General features: G+C 34.5%; 1 protein-coding gene across 3 annotated transcripts in view; it reads left to right on the top strand.

Moving 5' to 3' along the window:
* LOC149774093 (E3 ubiquitin-protein ligase TRIM33-like) overlaps positions 1 to 17,162 on the top strand; it is a 138,039-nt gene that overhangs the window by 101,285 nt on the left and 19,592 nt on the right. The gene's annotated exons all lie outside the window — the stretch shown is intronic.

Genomic DNA, 17,162 nt, shown 5'->3' with positions numbered 1-17,162 from the left:
GTGTGTTACATTTCAAAGTGCTTACTAAAGACCATAAATATACTATGACTGTGACTGCTCCTCGTATATACAACTATATATGGTAAATTTCAACGTGGTTTATAAAGACCATACAGCTATGTATGGTACATTTCAATGTGGTTTATAAAGACTATACAACTAAGCATGGTATTTTCCAACGTGGTTTATAAGACTATCACGCAAATATGACATTGTCTGCTTCCGCGGGTTAACTACTACTTTCGGATCGCTGCTGAATTTGTATCCAATAATCTTTGACCTATAATACCGCAAGAATAACGGAATAAAAATGGTGTCCTACGTTTGTTTTTTTCTTTACCAGTCTTTCTTTCTCTCTCCACTGTAATGTCAAGTCTATCTGTCCATCTCTCAAACCACTCCAGACTAAGGTACTTCCCGTTCTACTGTCACCCAATGCAGTAACACTAGTCTGCGTGTGCGTGCGTGTTTGTGTTAGCTTTCGCTTACACACATGTCGTTTGTACGAACATTTAATAACAAAGAAATATCAACCATTAACGTAAACCATTTAATGTAACGGTGTAGGTAGGTGTATGTCATCGTTCTAAATTTTTCTACAAGTCACTTTTGGGCCTACTAGATTGTACAAAATAATCTTCATGAGGTACCAAACAAATTTATTTCTTCAATGGTCGTTTTGGTTCTGTAATCCTACTGGATTTACCATCGTTGTTCTCCCAATCTCTCGATTTCATTCTGTAATGGATGGAAATAGTTTTGAATATGAGATCATTTTATCATCTTCAAAATCGCTAGCACAAACCTCTACAAACACATTTTGAAGTGGTGTGTGACACGAATCACCATTGTTGCTTGGTGTTTGCTTTCTCCCTGGAAAATAGATCGTTTAGTCTTCATTATAAAAAAATTTAATTTGACTAAGTTTTGCACACTATTGAACTCTTAACATTTCACGTTGTAGATGTAAGCCGTCGTTCTCAATTTTTTGGAATTTTATTTTTTTCATTTCTCAAATGTGGTAATATTTTTATGGACGGAACGAATTTCTTTTGGCGTGAATTAAGACTCTTGGTTTTGTGGCATACGTGGAGAGCGTTGATCCAAGCTCACTTACGTCGTCTTCGAGATTGCTGGCACGGATCTGAGCTAACACTTCAGCTCCTGTGTGAAGTGATACGGCACATCGTTGCCTCTTACTTTCTCAATGAAATCGTTTCGTCTTATTGCAAAATTTCATTTTACTAGGTTTCACACGCAGCAGGTCCCTGTATATGGGGAGAGTGTCTCAGAGTCAGAACACTATTAATTCAACTCTCAAACGATGAAGAAGACGGGAGAGTTAGCACAGATCGATCTGCTGGTCAAATATTTGCTAAGAGTCATGAGAAAGCATAATTCACAGGCGAGAGTGGCAACAAAACTTACCCTTCTGGTCGTTGATTTGATGAGAGTCATAGAAAGTGTATAAGTGCTGATGAGGTTAGCTATATCTGCAAGGTAAATGGGCATTTGTCTCCAGAATACCTGCGTCGTCCAAGAAAGAGAGACAAAAGTCAAGATACCTGTTATCGTTGTCAGGAAAAATGGACACTGGGCTTCATTGTGCTCTAAGAGAAAAGAGAAGAAACATAAATACGAGGAGAAAGAGAGGGACTATGAAGAAGAACTTGAAGATGAGGAAGAACCTTTGCCAGTGAAGAGATGGAAATGGAAAAATTTACAAATTTGAGCCGATGCGTTGGCCCGGATGTGAAATTTCATACTAACTTCTAAAAGAGAAATGACCAGAAAGAAAACGTAGGTTTCTCTTGGTTTTGAGCTTTTATAATAAGGATGGTATGTTTCGTTTTTATTGACACTGCATGAATATGTGCTCTTTCACATCTCTCTATCCCTCTGGGTCATTGTTGAGTTGGAATTGAAATGGAAGGGGTGTTTTCCTTTACGTACGCACTTTAGGCATGCAAATGGGTAAAATAGTCAGTCTGTTCATTCATCATTTTGTGTCTTGATTGTTCCTAAAACTGACGCTATATAATAGTGGGTTAAATGGATTTTGGAGTGTGTGGGGGTGGGGGTGGGTGATTGGTAGAGTTGGTCATTGTAGTTGAGGTCTTAGGTGCTTTCAAACAAACTGTTTCTTCTTCACTATGTTGATAGTATATAATGGGTTATTTTCTTCAGTCTGTGTTAATAGTATATATAATGGGTTATTTTTTCCTCTGCTTTGATAACATATAATGGTTTTCTCGTCCCTCTGTGTGGTTAGTATAATATGTTTTTTCTTCTTCCCTCTTTGTGGATAGTGTATATTGGGTTATTGTGTCTTCTTCCCTCTGTGTGGATAGTATATATGGGGCTTGTTTGTTTAATTATCACCTCTGTGTGGATAGTAGATATGGGATTAGGTTTTCTTCCCTGCTCTCTGTGTAGATAGAATATCTGGGGCTTGTTTTCCCTCCGCTCTGTGTTGATGGTACGTTTGGTGTTTGTTTTCTCTCCTTCCGTGTGTGGATAGTATAGTTTGAGATTTTTAGTATATACTAGTTTTTTTTTCTTCTTCCCATGTGTAGATAGTACATAAAGGGGTTTAGTTTTTCTCCTTTCCGTGTGTGGATAGTATATTTTGGGTTTTGTTTTTCTCCTTCCCGTGTGTGGATATTATATATTGGGGTTTGTGAACAGTATATAATAGTCTTTTCTTCTTCCCTCTATGTGGATAGTATATTTAGGGTTTGTTTTTGCTCCTCACCTCTGCGTGGATAGTAATTTGTGGTGAGTGTTTTTGCTTCTTCGCGTGTGTAGATAGTAAATTTGTGTTTGTTTTTTGCCTCTTCGCCTGTGTGGATAGTAGATTTTGGTTATGGTTCTGCTTCTTCCCGAGTGTGCATAGTAGATTTGTGGTTAATTTATGCTCCTACTCGTGTGTGGATAGTAGATTTTACTTAAGTTTATGCCTCTTCGCGTATGTGGATAGTATATTTTGGTTATGTTTTGGCTTCATCGCGTGTGAGGACAGTAGATAATGTGGTTACTTATGGCAACATTCCGTGTGTGGATAATATATTTTTGGGGGTTTTAAGCGCTCACGTACGTTTGTGTAGATAGTAGAGTGTGTGGTTTTTAACTTTTCTTCTGTGTGGATAGTATATTTTGGGTTAGATTTTGCTTCTTCGCGTGTGTGGATAGTAGATTTTGGTTATGTTTTTGCTTCATGGCGTGTGTGGATAGTAGATAATGTGGTTAGTTATGGCATTATTCCGTGTGTTGATAGTAGATTATTGGGATTTGTAAGCACTCACGTACGTTTGTGTAGATAGTGGAGCGTGTGGTTTTTAACTTTCCTTCTCTGTGGATAGTAGAGTTTGGGTTAGATTTTGCTTCATCGCGTGTGTGGATAGTAGATAATGTGGTTAGTTATGGCAACATTCCGTGTGTGGATAATAGATTACAGATGTTTTTAAGCGCTCACCTAAGTTTGTGTAGATAGTAGAGTGTGTGTTTTTAACTTTCCTTCTGTGTGGATAGTAGATTTTGAGTTAGATTTTGCTTCTTCGCGTGTGTGGATAGTAGATAATGTGGTTAGTTATGGCACCTTTCCTTTTGTTGATAGTAGATTTTGGTTATGTTTTTGCTCCTTCCCGTGTGTGGATAGTAAATTATGGTTGACTTTTGCTTCTTCGCCTTTAGGGATAGTAGGTTATGATTAGTTTTTAGCTTCTTCACGTGTGTGGATCGTAGAATTTGGTTTTGTTTATCTCTTCCCCGTGTGTGAATAGTAGATTATCATTATGTTTTTGCTTCTTCGCGTGTGTGGATAGTATATTATGGGTTTGATTTTGCTTGTTCGCGTGTTTGGATAGTATAATTTGGGTTAGTTTAGCCCCTTCCCGTATGTGGATAGTATATTATGGTTATGTTCTTTTTTTTTTTTACTTTTTCGCGTGTGTGGATAGTATAATTTGGGTTAATTTAGCTCCTTCCCGTGTCGTGATAGTATATTATGGGTTTGAATTTGCTTCTTCGCGTGTGTGGATAGTATAATTTTGGTTAGTTTAGATCCTTCCCGTGTGTGGATAGTATATTATGGTTATGTTTTTGCTTCTTCGCATGTGTGGATAGTATATAATATGAGAAGAGAAAAATAGGGATGTTTTCCTTCACGTCCTGCTTTACAGATAAAAATCAAAACGTTCGTCATTCATGCCATTCTACTAAAAAAGCAAAAAACAAGAGCATACAGCTGTTTAACCACTAAAGGACTGGTGGTATTGGATAGTGGATGGGAAATATGTGGTGGAAAGGCTTGAGAAGGAATGGACGTATCAAGGTACTAAGAATTTTGTGACAAGTGACCAGTTTCAAAGTAGCCATGGATCTTTTCCAGGGCATGATAGAAGATGAAGTAAAAAAATTAGGAAGATTCATTGACCCTCCCTATGTAAGAGTAGGTAGCTTGAAGGAAACCCTGGATCATGTCACGAGAGTCAGGTACTTCCTAGAAGATATCTTGGAATGGAGTGAGTGGTCATTTGTGAAGTGGGGATTAGGACAACTCATAAAAGCAGATGAAAGGATGAGAACAGTGCTGACAGAAGAAGTCAAGAAGATCAAAGAAACTTGGACTAAAAAGAGAAAGGAAGAGACAATATAAAAAATAAGACTTTGAAAGGTTGAACAACAACTGGATCAAAGTACAGGAAAAATTCAGAGCGATAGGCCATCCTGACTGGCTGCCATAGACAGAGATAAAGAAGAAGAAAGGAATATTAGGAAAAATTAGAAGATGGCTGAAGAACTCGAGAAAATAGAAGAAGAAGAAGCAGAAGAAGCCAAAGGCCCTTTCCAGGGCCCCTCATTTGCCTCGAAAAGAAATGGACTTTCTTGCCTAACCCCCCAAAATCTTTTTTTTTAAATGTATAAGTATTTGTTTCTTGTCTGTGTTCTCTCTGTACATCCTGCTTTTTGCTCAGTACTGTGACGTCACCTCCCCTAGTTGCTACAGTGTTACCAATCTCCCCTACCGTGACGTCAGACGCTATCTTTCCCTTGTCACTATACAGTCCCAGGGTGTACTTCAAGGTCTTGTCTCTATATCGTCCCAAGGGGGTCTTGTAATGCTAATTCCCACTGTCGCTATAAATCTTGTCGCCATATCGTCCGGGGTGGGTGGGTCCGTAATGTTAATTCCCATTGTTGCCCTATCGTCCTACTTCACTACTCCCCAAACACGTGCGTCTTAATGCCAGATCAGAACTTGATTTTATCGTCATAGATCATCGGGAGTGCATTTATTGTATCGCACCGAATGTGTTGCCACTCGTCGAAGGAACCTTGACGGTAGTGAATAACGCCTGTAATAAATTTATAAACGACTTTATCAGATCAAATTGCGAGTTTTGACGCAAAGACAATGAATATACGATTTCCCATTACTAAAGTGTACGACAGCTAGATATTACTATGTAATGGAAACATCGATTGTTGGGGCCGAATACCTGACAGATAGTCCATATGGTTTCAAAGAATATTCAGTCTACATCAGTGCCTTTTACCATAATTATCAACAGCATTGCGTTGCCATTGCTAAATGGGAGTACGAAATGTGGTATCGAAATGAATCGAAATACCGTCCCAAATATTTTAGATCATACATATGTCACCGATGTAATGTTAAGAAATGTCACTGATGATAGGTATAAGCTGTTTTTTGTTTTAACAATGTCCGGGACAATCGCGTGGATGAACGTATTTACATTTTCCACAGGGAAAAAACCTTGTTAATATAAAAATCAACCACATATGAATAGAACGTAAGGCTAATCGATGGTTTTCATTACAAAACCAGTTGCTTTTAAATACGACTGATGGATAAGTGCAAATGACATAAAGCTGACCAGGACGCACACAAATGATCTACATAAGTGTTGCTGATTCCACGCTTGGACGACAAGCCGCTCGAGAATGAACAGTTGCAAATGAGCACGAGACACTCTCCGACACATTATACGCGGTACATATCGAACATGAAATGTTCAAAGAGACCTTCGGTAAAATACATCATTGAGAGTGTTATCCTCACTGACTAGACATTCAAATTCAATTAGACAATACCTGATTAATCTAGCAGTATGTACAACATAATTTATATGATGTTTATTGTATAATTTACTTGCTGTCTAAGTCATTGTTAATGTTGTCCTCACCGACCTGACAACCAATTGATTTCCATTTATATCAATTCAGTTCAAGTACTTATTATGATATAGTTGAAGTGTAAATAAAAAAACGTTCTCGCTCCATATTTTATATTTCACATATTACAGCCAAGTCCTATTTTCGTTTCTGCAGTAAATTTTAACGCAAGTTAATACAAATGTAATAATCCTTATATAATGTCCATTCATCAAAAGAGGTAGTTGTATAATGAATTAATATAATAGTACTAATACATACCCTGATCTTGTGTGAATTTGTCATATACCAAACTGTACATCAATACAGTGATATTAATCAGGCCTTGTATGAAAAAAACAAGACTGTCATGGTTATTAACAGCAGCTTTAATCAATGTTTCTTTATCAATGAATCATTTGTGTTACGGTTGAAAAAAGATGAATGACATTAATGATATGAGGCAAAGTGTAGGAAGTCAACTAATGTATAGCAAGTATGAATATATTATACCTTACATTGCTTTGTTAGAAATGCCAATGTGCTGACACAACATTTTATGATTGAGATGTATGTATAATATAGGATACTCAAATATACATTACCTATTGTACTTTAGTGTACTGATGGTAGTCACTCAGGATCTCTTAAACATGTATACGTTTATAAAATAAAAGTAGCATGTTCATGGATGTTAGTTAAAATTCGTTCATAAATTACATCTTCTGTCTCAGCTTTATGTGGTGTATAAATTACCTAACCTGTATGATATTATTATTTTGTGTTATATATATATATATATATATATATATATATATATATATATATATATCCTAGAAATTGATTCACAGCAGTATTGAGGTTCAGGGGCAGATACCCTTGCCAGGGTTTATACAGAATGTGTCTGATAATGTCTTATGTCCAATAACCTATATATGGTTAATGTAAAAGTTATACCTGGTCACGCATGCATCCAACATTGATACTTTCAGTAACCGGTGTCATAACTGTTTTATCCTGCATACCTTTAAATATCAAGTATTCACTTTATTGGAAGGTAATTATTTACATATGCATACAAGTAACTACAGCAAAACTATATGATAAAGTACGCTGACATATATGGACATTAAACAAACAGGACAGAAACAAATGAACAAGAGATTCAAGTAGGAATGATTGCTCACTTGACTGGCATATGCATACTAGCCAAAGAAAGCAGTTTACTAAGAAATGTCAGTCAGTAGGATGCTTTTTTAAAGAATTCTTGTCCAAACTTTTTGATATACACAAATAATATTTCATGGCTTCTCTACATTAAAATTAAAAATTCTCTAATAATTCAGGTAAAGTGACACTATAAGTGAGAATATAATTTAGGACAGTCATACTATACAATCTAGGTACCATAAGGCTAATTTAGGACAGACAAACTGTACAATCTAGATACCTGTAGCACAAATTTAGGGCAGACAAACTGTACAACCTAGATACCTGTAAGACAAATTTTCGGCAGTCAAACTGTACAGTCTAGGTACATGTAATCCAAATTTAGGACAGTCACACTGTACAGTCTAGATACCTGTAAGGCAAATTTAGGATAGTCAAACTGAACAACTATGCCATCTTCAAGGTAAATTTTGGAAGTCAAATTTCAGTAACTACTCTTGTGAAAATCTTGATACTCAATACAGTAGTCCCTCATTATAACACTGCTTATGAGAGCCATACTAAGAAGACTGCAGGCTAATTGCAAGGTCACCTATATTGAGATATTATAGATACATGTATTACAAGATAAAATGTAAAATGGAAGAGCATACTAGCTCTGTAAAAATAAGTGGAAAAACTGATAAAAAATGTGAATATAAAAGCATCGTTCTCAAAGCAATCCTAAAAAAAACAAATTTTGTATTCTGAATCTAATAAAACCTAAGAATGTTCCTTTAAAATCTTTTCAGATCTTGAAATCAATATAGTTGTAAAGTATACTAATAGTTAATAATGTAGCAAATGTTTAGTCGTTAGACATAATATAATAATGCCTTAATTAGTGCTTGACTTCCTGATTAATGCTTGATTCCCTAATTAGTAATTGACCAAATCAATAACATGTGGTATAATTATATGTTATACATATACTCCCACAGCTAAAATATTTACAATCCAACATCTCTGACCCATTCAAACTGTTACTGTGTCCATCTTATGTTTTATGTTTATCATAATGTTCACCATTTGCCTTGCTGTATATCAAGTCCTAAATTTCACGTGTGGCATCAGTAATGTCCACAAATAATAATAATAATAATAATAATAACATAGCACTGCTCAGTTAATTAGTTTGCCATCATCTTCCCTGTTTTTTATAGCATGAATAGTCTGCATGAATTGACTCAGGCAAGGTTAATTTTATTCAGGCATACCATCTTTAATAACACCATCTCATACCAGTAATGTGAACATATAATGAGAAACACAGTTACTGAAACTAGCCAGTTATGAATGTACTAGTAGAGAATAAATAGACTTTTAGCAAGAGAAATAAATATATCAATCAAACAACAACATTTACCTCCCTTGTCTTTTGTAAATGTGTTTTCACCAATCTATATGGATTATATTAATGAGTTATAGTTACTGCATGTGATTAAAATTAGCAAATGTACAATGTGTAATTATAATAGATAACCATATGGGTGAAATAAACTGTACGCTGTGTAATTATTACTGTAAGTTGTATGAAGAAAAGAAACTGTCCAACATGTAATTATAATTATCAACCATGTGAAAGATTATGATTGTTTACACTAGGTATTATAATACATGAACTGGTATGAACAGAGTTTAAAAGCATATCAGCACACTACTGGCTATATATTACCAATTATAAGTTAAGTTATAAAATGTCATGATAAAAAGATACAAATTAGGAAGAAAAGTTCTTGCAAACATGATGTCCTACAGGATGAATAATAATATGAATAATATGTAAATTTATTAAAATTCTTTAAATGTTATAGAAAAGATAAAGTTGGTTTTTGTAATAGCATCAGTATAAAGGGTAACACATTACATATATATATATATATATATATATATATATATATATATATATATATATATATAACTCAATGTTTAGAAAGTATAAAAACCTATGGTGGTTCATCATAGAGTTTCTTAACTGAGTTCACATCTCAAAACTAAGCAGAGTCAATGTTTAAATGGAAAATTTCTAAATGTACACAGACAAAGTCTATGTCCCTAATCTTGCATCCAATGAAGAATTCACAGGTACAGAATTTGTTTTCTAAACTAATGGCATGTTTAGCTGATTATTTGCTATAGCATCCTATTCCCTTTGAGGCAACAAGGCAGCCAACCTGGGCTGGCTAAGGACAGGTATTAAATCCATGACTTTTGGATTACAAGTCTAACACTTTACCAAATGAGCCACCGTGACTCTGTCTGCAGGCATGGAGTGGGTTAAAAATGTGTTAGACAAATAGGCATGCAACGGACACATGTAGGTTGTGAAAAGGTGTATTAGGTGGACAAGTATAGAATGGGTGGAAAAGTGTGCTAGAAGTACAGGGTGAGGAAAAATGTATTACACATATGGACAAGTAATTAGTGGGAAAATTGTGTTAGACAGATGGACAAGTATAGAATGGGTGGAAAAGTGTGCTAGAAGTACAGAGTGAGAAAAAAAGTATTGCACATATGGACAAGTACATAGTGGGAAAATTGTGTTAGACAGATGGACAAGTAGATGGATGAGCAATGACTGAACAAATGGAGAGACTGATGACTGGAAATATGAAAAGCATGTGCCCTGATTTAAAAAGAAAAATGGACTGAAACAAGATTGAAACTGAATGGGTTACCATAATAGGATTAAGTGAAAAGACTACAACACACTGTATGCAACTGAAATGTTTCTGATAATGAAGTATAAGAGTCTTTACAAACCCTCACCATAAATAGTAATGCATCAATGACATTGAAAAAAGAAATATAATAGTACATATATAACAACAACCAAGCAAACAACAATGAAACAAACAAACAAACAAACAAACAAGCAACAACCAAACAAACAAACATGAATACTCTGATAAGACTTAAAACTTGGACATGATATGCATTGCTTTCACACCATGACAATAACACAAAAGATGAAGTTATACACTGCCATGAATACTGTATTTATTCTAATAAAGGCCCTTCTAATAAGACAATTCCTACATTATCAAGGCATTAAATCCATACATATTAATTATGGCATGTCCAAACAACTAAAACAGCACATGTGTAATCCAATGACTGTTTGAAAATTTTAAAAAAAATAATTTACAGCCATTTTTTGGCAAAACACTCACCAAAGTGTATGATATTGATTTTGTTATATACAGCTAATGAGTTTTGTACTATTCACCACGCAGAGATTATGGTATATAAAAGTAAAAGCTGAATTTGTATGCTATGAATACTATTGCAAAAGAACTTAGGAATACGAAAAATAATCTAGTATCAAGATCTCAGAATTATTATTTTTACATATAGCATGTACATGCTACAAATAACAAAAAGAACGTGTGGAAGATCCAAGGGTAATGTACCCATACACATCATGAAACATAAGTATAATATAATGTATCCATACACATCATGAAATATAGGTATCAAATAATGTAACCATACACATCATGAAATATAGGTATCAAATAATGTACCCATATATGTCATGAAGTATGGGTATGCAATAATGTACCCATACACATTATGAAGTATAGGTATCCAATAATGTACACATACACATCATGAAGTATGGGTATCCAGTAATGTACTATTACACATCATGAAACATAGGTATCCAATAACGCACCCATACAAATCATGAAATATAGGTATCCAATACTGCACCCATACACATCATGAAATATGGTTATCCAATAATGTACCCATACACATCATGACATATGGGTATTCAATAATGTACCTATACACATCATGAAATATAGGTATACAATAATGTACACATACACATCATGAAGTATAGGTGTCAAATAATGTACCAAAACATATCATAAAATATAGGTATCAAATAATGTACCTATACACATCATGAAATATAGGTATCCAATAAGGCACCTATACACATCATGAAGTATGGGTATCCAAACATTTACTATTACACATCATGAAATATAGGTATCCAGTAATGTACCCTAACACATCATGAAATATAGGTATCCAGTAATGTACCCTAACACATCATGAAATATAGGTATCAAATAATGTACCCATACTCATCATGAAATATGGGTATCCAATAATGTACCCATGCACATCATGACATATGGGTATCCAAAATTGTACCCTAACACATCATGACATATAGGTATCCAATAATGTACCCATACACTTCATGAAATATGGGTGTCCAATAACATACCCATACACATCATGAAAAATAGGTATCCAATAATGTACCCATACATATCATGAAATAAAGGTGTCTTGCTCCAAATGATCTACAACAAAATTCATCTATTACTCAGTTATTATTAGTCAAGTTAAAACAAAATTAAAAGTACAATAGATATTGCTGTATGCATCAAGGAAATCCAGTACATATACTCATTTGAATACATCACCAAGGTAGTTTCCTGCCCATTCCATAACAGGTTAATTGAAAGAGATATGTTGAAGAAGAACATTTTGAAGAAATAGCTTGAAAACAAGATTGCCAATTTGTATCTAAAATGTCCATCTTGGGGTTCACCATTACCTGTTCCAATGGAACTCTTTATTGGACTCATTTGTACAGTAGCAAGAAAACTTCAAAACAGCCTTTGTCTTCTGACATAAAATAATCAATACAGAACACTACTGTAAATGTTTTATTATGTTTTGGCAGAATAAAAGAGACTTAGTTTGATTTGACTCAGATCTATGTCTCAGCCTGAAACCTCAACATATTTAAATACATGTACCAATTATCCAATGGGTTTCTTCCTGTCACAGGGCCCCGAGTGGCCGAGTGGTCTAAAGTGCTCTCCGTTTTCGATCACTGCCATCTAACCTCTGTCTGCGTGGGTTCGAGTCTCGGATTCAGCCAATGTGGGTTATGTGAAAAAGCTTGCCAGTAGCTTCTCATGGGTCGGTGGTTCTTTCTGGTGTTTTCCTGGGTTCTTTCTCCACCATTAATACTGGCCACCATGTATAGCCTATTGTGTGTTAAACCCTACAATAACAACAACAGCATCTTCATGTCACTGGCAACAAAACATATACTATATCAAAATAGTAATTTCCCCATATTTGTATTGTAACATAGGCCATATGAAATAAGTTATTTCCCATCCCTTGAGCCAATGCATACCTTTCAAAAAAAAACATTTTCCTCACTTGCAACAAATATATTTTATATTAAATTAATTATCTCCACTCCATTACAACAAAACATATACCGTATCAAGTTAATTGCTTCCCCTCACTTGCAACCAAACATTAATGTAGTTTTGCCTTTATTATATACCTCCTCTTTAAGACTAACCAAATAATTTGTTATTTACAGTTTGGCTGGAATTCCAAAATTAATTTGATATTGCAAAGGCTTGTTTCAGTGCCTGTAAGAATAATAACACCTAGATGTAAGAGAATACAACTAATTAGTGTGTGATATGACAGTACATACTGAATATCAAAATCAAATGCCTGATCTACCTTCTAGGGATAAATCAGTAGACAATAAAGGGAGATAAAGCAGCCTTACATGCTGTTATACTTAACTTGGTTATGTGAAGTTGAGATCTGTAAAGGTGTGGTTGCAAGCATACAGTTGTTTGAATTCAGTAGCACTGATTAGCTTGTCTTACTTACAGGCACTGGTTAGCATGTCTTACTTACAAGCAATGATTATCATGTCTTACTAACAAGTACTGGTTACCATGCATTACAAGCACTGGTTGGCATGTCTTACTTACAAACACTGGTTAGCATTTCTAACTTACAAACACAGATTAGCATGTCTTACATACAAGGACTTGTTTAGCATGTCTTATTTACAAGCACTGGTTAGCATGTCTTACTTACTAACAATGGTTAACATGTCTTACTTACAGACAGTGTTTAAAACATCTTACAAACACTGGTTAGAATGTCTTACTTACAAACACTGGTTAGCATGTCTTACAGGCCCTGGTTAGTATATCTTACATACAAACATATTTTAGCATCTCTAACTTACAAACACTGTTTAGCATGTCTTACTTACAAGCACTGGTTAGCATGTCTTACAAGCACTGGTTGGCATATCTTACAATCGCTGGTTGGAATGTCTTATGAACAATGGTTAACATGTTTTACCTACAAACACTGATTAGAATGTCTTACTTACAAATACTGGGTAGCATGTCTTACTTATAAGCATTGATTAGCATGTCTTACTTACAAGCACTGGTTAGCATGTCTTACTTACAAACACTGGTTAGCATGTCTTACTTACAAACACTGGTTAATATGTCTTTCTTACAAACACTGATTAGCACGTTTTACTTGCAAACACTGATAAGCATATCTTACAAGCACTGGTTGGCATAATCTTACTTACAATAACTGATTAGCACTCTTACAAATGCATGTTATCATCTCTAACTTACAAGCATTTATTAGCATGTCTTACATACAAGCAATGGTTAGCATGTATTGCTTACAGACATTTATTAGCATGTCATACTTAACAATTACTGGCTGACATGTCTTATGGACACTGGTTATCAACTCTGGTTAGCATGTCTTGCAAGCACTAATCAGCATGTCTTTAACAAACACTGATTAGCATGTCTTACAAACACTGGCTAGAATGTCTTACTTACAAACACAGGTTAGCATGTCTTACTTATAAACATGGATTAGATGTCATACTTACAAACACTGGTTAGCACATCTCACAAGCAGTGGTTAGGATGTCTTACCATACCTAAAATCAGTGGTTAGCATGTCTTACTTAAAAGAGCTGGTTTGGATGTCTTATTTTAACAAACACTGGTTAGCATTTCTTACTTACAACCACTGGTTAGCATGTTTTGCAAAAAAGCGTTAGTTAATGCGTATTTGTACAAGCATTAGTTAGCATTCCAAACTTGCAAACACTGGCTAGCATGTCTTACTTTAACAAACACTGGTTAGTATATCTTACTTACAAACACTGATTAGCATGTCTTACCTACAAGCACTGATTAGAATGTCTTACTTAACAAACACTGGTTAGCATGTTTTACAAGCACTGATTAGCATGTTTTAGTTTCGCAAACACTGAATAGCATGTATTAGCTACAAACACTGGTTAGCATTTCTTACTTACAATCACTGGTTAGCATATCTGACCAGCAATGGTTAAGATGTCTTACCATATTTAAAATCAGTGGTTAGCATGTCCTTTTTACAAGCACTGGTTAGCATATCTTGCTTACAATCATGGGCTGCAGGAATAATTAAAATCAGTATGTTGCAATTGTTAATATATCTAATATACAATGAGTGGGTTGCAGTGGTTAATATGTCTGATTTACAATCAGTAGGTTCCAGTGGTTAGCATGTCTAACTTACAATCTGAGCATTGCAGTGGCTAACATATATGATTTACAATGAGTGGGTTGCAGTAGTTAGCATATTTGACTTACAATCAGTGGATGCAGTAGTTACCATGTCAGACTTTGGATTTTTATTTTTTTAACATAGGTTTACAAAAATTTCAGTCATATCGCTACGATGTATGCAGTGTTGCAGTTTATAGTGATGTCTAGCACTGGGGCATCATGCCACAGCTATGTAGCATGACATAACAGTGTAAAGGAAAGACAGAAAATCTGAAATTCAGAAAGTTAAATGCAAGACAAACATAGATTAGTCAAATCACCATTATTCTTGAATACTCTTTCATGTCATGACATACAGCGTATTCCCATTTGTGAATATGAGCCTACGTGTATACTATTGTTTTAAGTTAGAGAAAAGTTCCCTGTAAAGTAGTCAATAGTTACCTATACAGTAGTCAGTAGTTACCTTTAAAGTAGTCAGTAGTTATGTTTAAAGAGTCAATAGTTACCGTTAAGGTAGTCAATAGTTACCTTTAAAGTAGTCAATAGTTAAATTTAGTAGTAAATATTTACCTTTAACATAGTCAGTAGTTACCTTTAATGAGGTCAACAGTTACCTTTAAAGTAGTCAACAGTTACCTTTAAAGAACTTATTAGTTACCATTAAAGTAGATAATAATTACCTTTAATGAGGTCAATATTTGCCTTTAATGAGGTCAAAAGTTACCTTTAAAGTAGTCAATAGTTACATTTAGTAGCAAATAGTTACCTTTAAATTAGTCAATAGTTACCTTTAAAGTAGCCAATAGTTGCCTTTAATGTAGTCAATAGTTGTCTTTAAAGTAGTCAATATTTACCTTTACAGTAGTCAATAGTTACTTTTAAGGTAGTCAATAGTTACCTTTAAAGTAGTCAATAGTTACCTTTAAGGCAGTCAATATTTGCCTTTAAGGTAGTCAATATTTACTTTTAAAGTAGTCAAATGTTACCTTTAAAGTAGTCAATAGTTACCTTTAAATTAGTCAATAGTTACCTTTAAAGTAGCCAATAGTTGCCTTTAATGTAGTCAATAGTTATCTAAAAAGTAGTCAATATTTACCTTTACAGTAGTCAATAGTTATCTTTAAAGTAGTCAATAGTTACCTTTAAGGTAGTCAATAATTACCTTTAAAGTAGTCAATAGTTACCTTTGCAGTAATCAATAGTTACCTTTAAAGTAGTCAATAGTTACCTTTAATGATGTCAATAGTTACATTTAATGAGGTCAATAGTTACCTTTAATGTAGTCAATAGTTACCTTTAAATTAGTCAATACTTATCTTTAAAATAATCAGTAGTTACCTTTAAAGTAGTCAATAGTTACCTTTAAGGCAGTCAATATTTACCTTTAAGGTAGTCAATATTTACTTTTAAAGTAGTCAAATGTTACCTTTAAATTAGTCAATAGTTACCTTTAAAGTAGTCAATAGTTACCTTTAATGTAGTCAATAGTTACCTTTCTAACAGTCAATAGTTGCCTTTAAAGTAGCCAATGGTTACCTTTACAACAATGAAAGTTGCATGAAGTAGTATTCCTTATTTCTTATTGGTCTTTACTGGCGACAAAATGAGTATTTTCCACTGTAAATTTGATAACAAGCACATCTGATTTCCATTCAACAGTGTATATCTTGTGTGTAATTTCCTGCAATAATGCTTTACATTACTCTCAATCATTTTCACCTCTGTGAGCATGGGTTTTACAACTCTACAGTCACAAACTAAGTAACATGAAAAGGCAACAAAGAATTTAATTATCAAAGTTGTAAATGAAAATGTGAGAATCAGAAATGCACTGGTCCTCCAAGAACCATGACTCTCTCAAGATGCACTGTCCATAATTCCTTTCAATAATTTATAACAGTTCTCAAATAATAATATAGTCCAAATAATGAGCACTTTCCATTTCCACTGAACAGTCCAAACAAATGGGACCACTCTGGTAGCCTAGTGGTTAGAGCATCTGCCTCAGATGCAGGAAGTTGGGGGTTTAAACCCATCAAAGTCATAACAAAGACTCAAACAAATGGCACTAACAGCTGCCTCGCATGGTGCTCAACATTAAAGAGGCTAGAGTTATGACTGGTTGGCCTGGTATAAGGAAAATGTAACTGGGTGCAACATGATGCTACAAGTCTGCGGCATGATGCCCCAGAGCTAGACATCATTATAAACTGACACACTGCAGACTTAGCGATATGACTGATGAATCTTTAAAGCCATATTAAAAGTCCAAATCACACCCCTCCAATATTTTTCCTCTCAAATAATATCTAAGTACAACATACAAACTGCAGACTTATTACATGAACAAAATAAGTGTAAATGTCTCAAAAGTTG

Source organism: Sinohyriopsis cumingii, unplaced genomic scaffold (assembly GCF_028554795.1).
Source record: "Sinohyriopsis cumingii isolate HCF-2022 unplaced genomic scaffold, ASM2855479v2 utg000426l, whole genome shotgun sequence".
In the NCBI taxonomy this organism is placed as follows: domain Eukaryota; kingdom Metazoa; phylum Mollusca; class Bivalvia; order Unionida; family Unionidae; genus Sinohyriopsis; species Sinohyriopsis cumingii.
Note: the sequence above shows the minus strand (reverse complement) of the source record. Positions and strands in the feature narration are given on the sequence as shown.